Consider the following 9,792-nt stretch of genomic DNA (forward strand, 5'->3'; position numbering starts at 1 on the left):
AGGTTGCCTCCCCCATTCAGTAAAGGACTAATACTTTCCCTGATCTTCCTCTTGTTGCTAGCACTTGTAGAAACTGTTACGTTTCATGTCCCCTATCTGCAACTCCAAATGCACTCTGGCCTTCCTGATCCCTGCATGCCCAAGCAATGGGCAACTCTTATCGACTTCCCTAGTAGTTTATCCAAGTTTCCACTTCTTGCAAACCTCCCAATTGTGTTTTAGCTCACTGAAGAGTATCATGTATTCATCAAGTTAGCCATGATTCTCCAACTGGAGAGCAGTAAACAATTACTATTTTTAAGAAGGGGAAATAAAAATTATACAGGCAACTTTGAGAGTGAAATCCTTACCTTAATTGTACAGTACAATAATTATTCTTTCCTTCAAAACATAAGGCCATAGAAATAAAAAGGAAAATTAAATGCCAAAGTCTTTATGCCAGGTTAACCTGATATCTTTGATAAGATAAAAGGCTTTTCCTAGATCAGTGTTGCTCAACCTTCCAGTCCCATAGGCCGGATGAGTAGCATCGGGCAGAACCACAGCAATTAACACTGCCACCGCTCCCCCAAAACCAAATTCCTGGACCCACGGGGAGCTCCACAGGCCTGATGGCATGATCCTATAGGCTGGAGGTTGAACATCAGCGTTCTTGACAAAACCAAAGTTACTGAATATCCTATCTGGACTTTGCTAAAGCATGAGAAATGGTGCCATACAAAAAGAAAGCTATTACATTGGAGAAATGGAGATTAGCATAAGAATACTGGAAATGAATAAGAAGCTTCTTAACTGAGAGGAATCATGCTGGAGAGGGTATTATGCTGGGGAATCAAAACTTGGATCAACCTCATTAAATATTCTGGACTACTGTTACTCGTGATAAAATGAGAGCATTTATGAAATGTGCAGATGAGAATTAGGATAGTGTAAGAGTGATGTTGTAGCTGCGATGATCCAGAAATTATGCAAGATGCAAGGGACAAGGATTTCTTAGGGTGATAGCTTTTATCGGACCAACATACGGCTGGTCCGAAGTCAGACAAGCTTTCCAATGCAAGACTTCCTTCCTCAGAGCTGTGGAACACAGTGGCATTTCAACAGTTCGAAGAATTCTGAGTCAGTTCCTGGGGTATTCTTTCATGCCAAAGCCCAACAAAAGCACTTGCCTTTACAGTTACAAAACTACATGTACATCGATCATAAATGTGAACAAAGGATGGGATCTCTCATGCAAAGGTATTTGCAGTAGTTCTTAAATGTTGCAGTGAGTTTTCCTGCTTGTAGAAATACAAAGCAACCATGAGGAACTAAGTAAATGACCAGAAAGTAGACAAATTATATCCAGATCACAAAATTCCATACATATTTTTTTACTTTGTAATAACTATATGCCATTACATAAAAAATGAAAAAGTCATTTTTTATAAGAAAATATTAAAAGAACTCAAGAAAAATACCGTTTTCAAACAGTTTGAGTAAAAGGTGCTTCCATCTTAAAATGAAATATTAAATTAAGTGCAACCATCTGGTTTAAAGGGTAAGCTTAATAAAGTACAAGATCAATATAAATGAAAAGCATCATTCATTTTAATTTGGTATTATGAACTAATTTGAAAGAAAATACAACTAAAAACTGTTTTAAAGACTAGACCAGAATAAAACTTGGTGTATTATTTTTAAAAATCAACACCATTAAATAGTTCTCCAGATTCATGTGGCTCGCTAATATACTTTTTAAGACAGTCAGGGCCAACCTTTTTGGCAGGCGTGCCAGAAATTCTCTCTACACCCTCCCCAAGTGCTACTCTGATCCCCTCCCCCTAACCCATCTGCCCCTCTGCTTTCTGTTCTCATCCCTTTACACTCTGCCTGATCTGCTTCTCTGCTTTCCACTTCCTTCCCTGTGCTCACAGACTGATTTACTGTTTTGCTTTCTACTTCCTCCTTATCTGATACTATGCTGCCTGTCCCCTCCCCAATCTGCCGCATGACACACACACAAGCTACCTGTGCTGCTGTGGCACCTGTGTTGCCATTGGCCACCCCTGCTGGCTGAAATTAAACTACTCCACATAAGGAAGGAAATATTTTGATGCTGAAAAGTGGACAAAACCTAGCTCCCACTCCTAACAAAGCAAAAAATAATAAGTGTCTAGATGGCCAAAGACTTCAGCAATTTCAAAAAATCAAAATTATTATTCTGGCAGCAAAACACATTTTCAATTGATTCATTTGGAGCCCAAAGTTTGGTCACGACTATTCTGATATAAAAACGTTGAAAGATATTCACATAGCAACAAAAGACACAAATACCTCATAACAGAACTTTTAAGTGTAGGGTGGTGATTCTCAACCAGGTGTTGCAAATTACTTTGAAGGGTGCCCAGAGGTGTAAGGAGATAAGCACTTAAGTGTAGGCTCAGGCTCTTTCCTGCCTGGCCACTAACCCAGCCCCACTACAGGGAAGTAAGGACCGTAACAATTTTTGAAATAGGGTGGCACTCAATTGGTGCCAAGTCCATCAAGATTGAGAACCACTGGCATTAGCTCCTTTGCTCTGTATTAGGTTAACCCTGCTCTAACTCCTCCCCCCGCTCCCCGAAACTTGTATACCTCTTCTTATTTGAAGGGACACCATTTGTTATTGATTCAGTGCAATTTATGTTCCACCCTAAGGGAATGGCAGGTGAAGCATACAGAACACTTCATAAACAACTTTTGAAATATAGAATCAATGTAAAAAATATTTTAAGATTAATCTATCCCCAGGCTTAAACGTGACAGACAAAGAACATTTAAAATGTACGCTTTCTTTTGTCCTTCATATTTTTTATATGCATTGGTTATTTCAGCCTGTATTTACTTACTATATGTCCCTATAACTAAAACTATATGTATTTCTTCTTGGTGAAAAATGTAATGAAGTAGCAAGAAAATACAAAAGGTGGGGGAAGGGTTCTTTAAACCAAGGGTGTATCAAGCTGCCTTGCCCCCCACCCCTCCCTTCCCAAGACTCAATCAGGACCATGGGATTTCTTGAGGGGCCAGATCCAGACTCACCTCGAAAGCAGGAAGTGGTGATGGCACTGACTGCTGCAGATGCACTCAAACAGTTACAACCTGTTTAGAATTGTCAATACTCAGCTGCATTTCATACAGCACAGCCTGTTTATTGCCTGCTGCCAAAAGACCCTTTAGTATTCCTAGTATCCCCATTACCACTGGGCATGCACCATTCCAATTTCTGACTTCAAGCATCTGTGCACAAGAGAACCCCTGGACAGGTTACAGAAAAAAGCCTCTTCACCCTTTGCCTTACTGGAAAACAATGCGCTGTGATGGGCTAAAATAGCACGTAGCCGATTGGCTGAATGTGGTGTATAAGCGGTACTCAGGTGCATTTGGCGGGTCATGCAAGCCATATGAAATCTCAGCCTTCTCTTATAAACTAAAATAAAAATAATAATTAAAAAATATGGCCTTCACAGCTGAAGAGGCAACCTGCCGAACATGAATCAAGAGCAACAGAGAGAACAATGTCTGTTTGAGTCTGTGGACAGCTTGACAGTGATTCAAGAGGAAAATTTCCCCCCCAAAATTAATCTTACCAGAATGTCTCTCTCGGAGCCCACTGACGAACACTTCAATGTCAACATTATCTCACAGCTGATTTTAGCACACTGGAATGGAAACTGGAATTCTTTTGCAGGGAATTAAATTCAGAGAAAGAAAAAAAAAAAGAAGAAAAACCTCAAAGAGAGAAGAAGGAGCAAAACAGAAGAGAGAACAGGACAGAAAGAGAAACAAAGGGCTGAAATATTCACAACCTGAGGAGGAGGGGATTTTACTTGGTAAGAAATTGATGCGACCAAAACGCATATAATTAGTGCATAAAGAACAAACTCTCCTCAGAACATCTGTGCAAACCTCCAACAGAAAAGTGGACATTGAAAGCATATATAGTCCAAAATTAAAACTCAATGCCAGCAAAACACTCGGCTTTCAAATGAATTTGATCCTTTTGCTCTAGATCGCTATTACATATATTAGAACTTCTGTTCTCTTAACTTTTGTTACTGAGGACAGCCCTACAGATGGGAATGGAACCTAGATCTGAATCCCAGACCCTTTGCTCAGTCTCTCCAAAGAATCTACTGTGGCTATGCTGTCTGTAAAAGCAGCTTACCTTGCATATAACTCACAAGTCCACTCTCCTTCAGCACTGGGTGACTTAGTAGTTTCTGTAGGGAGCTAATGTACAAAGTCTTTTGATTGTGAAATATATGCTCCAAAACCATGATGGGTTGAGAGGCACACAGCAGAACCAAGTTTTGCCAGTTCTTTTAAGCAAGTCACACAGTACACATGAGGTTAATATGCAGCCAGTAGACCCTTGTGGCCATGCGCCACTGCCACAGCATATTCAATGTGATTGTGGGTATGGGGAGGGAATTCCCTAGCAGTGTGTGACCTGGGAGCTACATGCCGGCACCACATGTAGCCTCCAGGCACACTGATGTTGGACAGCTCTGAATTAATGCCTGTGAGGCAGGGGCACAACAATTCTGTTTCTGCTTGTCACAGACTTCCACTGTGATGCTGTGCAATTCACTCTCTCTAAACTTTTTCAGGTAACAAATATCTGCACATCCTTTATATTCTTAGTGTCCGTCCTGAGACCTGTGGCTGATTTTCACAAGGGCCAATAGTTTATCATTAATAGCAAAAAACAGTGGAGTCTCTAGGTCTCTAACTAGTCTGGTAACAAGAATAAAGCAAACGGTACAAGCTTAGGAGTCAGGTGGTCCCTGTTTCTAATCCTGCCTCTGCAATCAATTCCTTCTGAGGTGTGGACAAATCTTTCTGCTCCTCCATCTGTTTCCCAGTTCAAAATGGAAACATTTCCACATACATTTCAAGGCAAGGCCTTTTAAAGATCAGTTGAAACTTGAACAGCCTTCTGAACTTATGAGGTGCTAGACAGAAAAAAATTCTTCTTTCTTGGAGGAAGAAAAAACTTCTGACACAACTCAAAATGGGGAGTTAATTACTAAGGTATACAAAAGAAATGCAGTTTTCCAAGTTTAATCACATATGTCTTAGCTCCTTTCTGTAATACGGGAACAATGTATATTGTTCTGCTATCCATAGTGTTCTGAAGACAAATCTGGAAGTATTTGCAGTCTAAGGTGGCGATGGGCACCCCAAAGTAGAGCAGACCACTGGTTTTCAACGCATTAGTCTGCAGACCCCACCCCCCCCGGGGGGGGGGGGGGGGGGGGGGGAGTGGTACACTTAAGGGGTGTGCAAAAGATGACTGTTTGATCAAAAATATGTGAATGCCCACACTTACAATTCAAAGAGATCTGCACCTCCATTCAAAATTTCCAAAGGGGTCTGTGAATAAAAAAGGGCTGAAAACCACTGGAGTAGACTGATTACATCTAGAACACCTTTATGATGCTGGACAATAAATATATGGGACTATACAGTTAATGAAAAAAAACAAACTAAACAGTGAGACGCTGCCTCCTTCCCTAAACACCATTTACTTTGTGCAGTGGATGAGATGGGGGAACTCTTGGGGAAAAAAAATAGTGTATAAAGTAATTAAGAGGCCATTGTAATACTTAGGAACCAAATTAAGATGACACAAGCAACCATAAATCCAGTATTTCCCAGCATGAATGCTCAACTTTAAAAATCAAATCCTTCCACCATGCAAGGACTCACAGAGAAGTACCTTTTAAAACTTATCCTGAAACAATAAAAGCCCATTTTCACAGGGGAGCAGATACTGTCATACCAAATCAGGCAAGAGGTTTGCCAGTCCTGGTTACGTCTTGTAGAAGTGGACATGTCCAGCTGCTTTCAAAAGGGAAAGGAGGTGTAAGAAATCATGCACTGAATTACAGACCAAGGTTTTTTCCTTTCTTCCACTTTTTTTTTTTTTTTTTAAATATGTAGCATTGGATGGTACATATTTAATATGTACCATCCATGAATGGATTTATTCCCAGATGCATGACAGTTCATATACCCCACCTTCCTTTTAAATTCTTGCTACTGTATCTTTAGATAATCCCTTTTATCCTTGCTGAAATCCTACTAATGTCTTCATTTCAAAGATATACTGTAGCATTTATTTTCGTAGCAGTTCACCTTTCTGCAGTTCATCCAATATCAAAAATTAAGATACCATTCTTTGTCAGTGAAATTCAAACAATACAGCTTTAGACTGACTGACATTCAACATTTGTATGGAAAAGTAGGAATACGCATTAACACTGCACAAAGTGTGCAGGGGTAGGCGACCCCGGCACAGGTGCTGGAGCGTAGCATGCAAAGGCATTTTTCTTGGCATTTGTGCCTTGGGGCAGACAGCGGGGAAGGGGTCAGGGCTGCTATGCCACAACAAGGATCAGGCCCCTTGGGGCTCCCCTGCCATGTGCCGCTGGCATGCCAACACCTGCAAGTCTAGGTTGCAGGTGTTTTTTGGCACTCTTCCCAAAAAATGTTGTCAATCCCCTGGACTAGTAGGCAAAGCACTAAACTTGGAGCCAGGAAACCAACATCCTTGTCGCAATTCTGATACTGACCTACCATGCAGTCGTAGGTAAACCAATTTCCAAACCTCTATGCCTCAGCCTCCCCATGCATAAAAATGAAATGTTACTTATACTTCAAAACCTATGAACTAAGTATTAGTTTATGAACCCTGTACTGTCATTTTTTCCTCTCGTCATGCAAAAAAAGTGCTATGAAGGTTCTCTCTCCTGTCCCGCTTCTTCTTTTTTTTTTTTTTTTTTTTGCAATGTCTAAACTATCTTTCATACATATGATGAATTGTATTGGAATGCAGGTGCAAGTATTACCCATCTATATGATGAATATATAAATTTAAATAGAAGTGGCATTAAAAGCTTCTCACTTCTTTATTGCATACCAGATGATTCACTTTTCCCTACTCTGGTAAATCCCTTTTTAAATATGTCCTGTTCAACACTGATTGTGCTTCCGTAAGTCCTCTTAATAGCATTTTAGGTATTTACAGATTAAACATTTTCACTCACTGCTAAACAGTATTAACAAGTTCTCGTCACCAAGCATCTTATTTCTTTAGTAGTTTCCTGTGATGTCCTGAACTTTGCACAAGTCAGTAAAATCAACAGGAGCTAAGCACCCAAATGTCTTCATGAATTTGGGCCTTCCTATTACTTAGGTTACAGTAGTGCCAAGAAGCCTGTACCATCGACCAAATGCAAAGCATCAGATTTTCAAACCCCACAGGCCCAACAGGCTCTAACTACTGTTAAGATACCTGGATACCCACAGAAACATTTGCCCAAAGAGAAAGAACTGACAGATGCTATGATGGCAGAATGGTTACAAACACTTAAACTGGACATATTATGTTAGCGTTAATGCTGTGGGCAAGAATGGTGTTTCATATTATCTATACTTTAGATTAGTCTTACTGCTTATAAGTATTACACAGACCGATGATTATGTTAATAGTGCCACCTCCAAAATGAAACAACTTCACAAAACACATCACCAAGATCAACACAGTACAAAGCTAAAAGACTAATGCTAGTTACATTATTAGGCAGAAGTTTTACTTAAAAATATTTTCTCCAAGCAATAAAAAAAAATAAATATGGGGGGGAAGGGGGGTTCACGAGCCTTGTTTCTAATCCTTCTTCCTAAAATACTGCAACTTGACATTCGAAAATAGTGAAGAACCAGATGTAGAGAGATACAAAATTAAGAGGCAGTCAAAACTTAAAAGCATACATTTCCTGTTTTAACAGCTGAAGGAAAGTGACCAATGATACCTAACTATGGTTTTAACTATGATTGGTCTTTAACTTGTTTCCCAAGGCCAGTTCAGTTTGGCTTAAGATGTTCCAGAAAACAGTACTGTGATCTCTGAAATACTGATTTTAAGGCTTGCTTTTTGCTCAAGTCTCAATAACAGCTACAGTGATGCACATTTCATATGCTTTCACCACTTGAACAAATCTGGTTTTGCTTTTTTAAATGCTCATTCTTAAATGATGGGCAGAGAGTGGTAGGTACCACCCTAGGGTGTCCCTACAATCAATAGCTTAATTATTGGGAAGGATTAATCGTTATGCAGAGAAGATGCCGATATCAGTGTTTAGAAGAAGGACTGGGCATTAGCAGGAAGAGATGCAGCTTGTATTGAGAAAATTCCAAGGAGAAGCACAACCCTGCCTCAAAGCCTCCTTAACAGTACTGTACACAAGCAAAGCAGCTCACGGGTCTCCCACTTAGGTCGTAACAGTGCCAGATGGGGTCATGGGAACAAAACAAAACAAAAAAGAACCCCCCCCACCCCCCAACAGATGTAGCTATGCCAGCAGAAGTCTTATTGCAGGCACAGCTGCAATTACAGTCAACTTTCACCAGGCACTCCACACTACATCTACACTGCACACTGGACAACTTTTTCTAGTGCTAACTAGATCCCATAACAGCCTCTGAACAGCCTGGTACCCAAAACATTTTAGAACCTTCCTCAGCTAATAAAAATGAGAAATATTTAAATTATGAATTACTCTACCATTTCTTCCAGGCTTGTGGCTATCCTCTCAGGAAGAAAGTCTCCTGTATTAACCGCTGTCTCTGGCTCCATTTTGTGAATACTTTTCCAGTGCTAGCATATGCCACTGATAATTCCCTTTAGCAACAACTGGGATGACCCGTAACCTAGTTCTTGTCATTGTTATTATCTTCCTCACATTGCAAACTGGGGTAGAGAATATTGGTCATTTTTCATTCTGATACTTGGGAAAGGTATGAGAAGCAGCCACCTCATGTCCCTGACCACACAGTAGGGAGAAAGAACCTCACGTGGACTGCACAGATACACATCTAATCCGTTATTAGTCATAACCCTTGATTAAGTTTTTATCTTCGCGATTGCGCGTGAAAGATCCAGCTCCAAAGCCAGAAGTTTACATCCACCTGAGGAATGGGTCTCAGCCAGGACGCAACAGCACCGGGGTGCCTCCCTCCACAGGTTTCCAAGGGGGCCGAGGTGCCACAATGTTTGCCCCTCTTAGGTATGCAACTGTGTCACAAAGGAAAACTAGCATTTCACACAGGAACGTACAGTGATAAAACACTCCAACGTGCTACCGGGGCTCTGAGTTCTTTGCAACAGAAAAACTGCTCTAGTATTTTCTTGTAGTACAAAAAAGAAAAAGTGAAAACTAGCAGCTGGCATCTTCAAAGGGACTGACGCCTCCAGTCTCACACGGCTGAGAAACCACTGCACTAGGGTAAGAGTGACAAGCAGGTTTTTGAATCCCTCCCCACAAAGCATGTGATCCAAGTGGTATTCCTGAAGTATAGTCTCCACGATTGGAAATAGGTGGTGACAGGCACCTTACAACTATTTAGGATCATTTCCCATTCCTAACGTCTTGCGATTGGCAATGAACTGGCGTAACCCAGGAACCTTCACCAGCAGGACGAGGGCAGGCTGGGAAGATGCAGCACAAGGCAGTGACCCCGGAGCATTGCGGACACGAGAGGAGCGCATTTCCCGAGCATTTGCAGCGGCCTCCTACAGGAAGAAGTGCCTATTATGTGCCCGGCACCCGGGCGGTGAAGGCCCGGCGGGGCCGCGCCAGCGGCTGGCAGCGGAGCCGCGCGGCGATAGCCCGCCTGGCCGGGTGGGGGTGGGGAGAGGAGGGAAGGACACGGCCGAGACGGGCCCCGGAGCCTCAGGGCGCGCCGGGCATCAAGCAGACCCAG

The sequence above is a fragment of the Alligator sinensis genome, unplaced genomic scaffold, assembly GCF_000455745.1.
Source record: "Alligator sinensis unplaced genomic scaffold, ASM45574v1 scaffold2028_1, whole genome shotgun sequence".
NCBI classification, from domain to species: domain Eukaryota; kingdom Metazoa; phylum Chordata; order Crocodylia; family Alligatoridae; genus Alligator; species Alligator sinensis.